The following is a 510-nucleotide window of genomic DNA, read 5'->3' on the forward strand; positions in this document are numbered from 1 at the left end:
TGCTCTCTTCGATCCGGTGGCTGCGCCCAGGCCGCCCGGGTGCTGAGGGCTCGGCCTGCGTGCACCGGCACAGGACCGCGGCGGGGGCCTCCAGGCTCCGTTCTTCGGAGGAGCCGCTTTCCCGCGCACAGTTGGCCAGGCATCCCTGAGGTTGGGCTGCTCCTGAGCTCCACCGCTGTGAGAACTCTGGGCCAGAGCGGTGCGCTCGGTACTTTGTTCCAAGAATCGATGCCATCAGCCTCGCGCGGTGGTGCACACCTGTAATCCCCAACACAAAGGAGGCCGAGGCAGTAGGATCGTGAGTTCGAGACCAGCCTGGGCTACATAGGAGGACCTAAGTTTTTGTTGTTGTTACAGGGGATTGAACCCGAACCCGGGACCTTGTGCTTTCGAGGCAGGCGGTGGCACCACTGAGCTAAATCCCCGGCCCCTAGGACCCTTTCTTTAAATAAAAAAAAAGCCAACCATGGTGGCACATACCTGTATTCCCAGCACTAGGGAGGCTGAGAC

Source organism: Fukomys damarensis, unplaced genomic scaffold (assembly GCF_012274545.1).
Source record: "Fukomys damarensis isolate Sample0158 unplaced genomic scaffold, DMR_v1.0_HiC HiC_scaffold_36, whole genome shotgun sequence".
Taxonomy (NCBI): domain Eukaryota; kingdom Metazoa; phylum Chordata; class Mammalia; order Rodentia; family Bathyergidae; genus Fukomys; species Fukomys damarensis.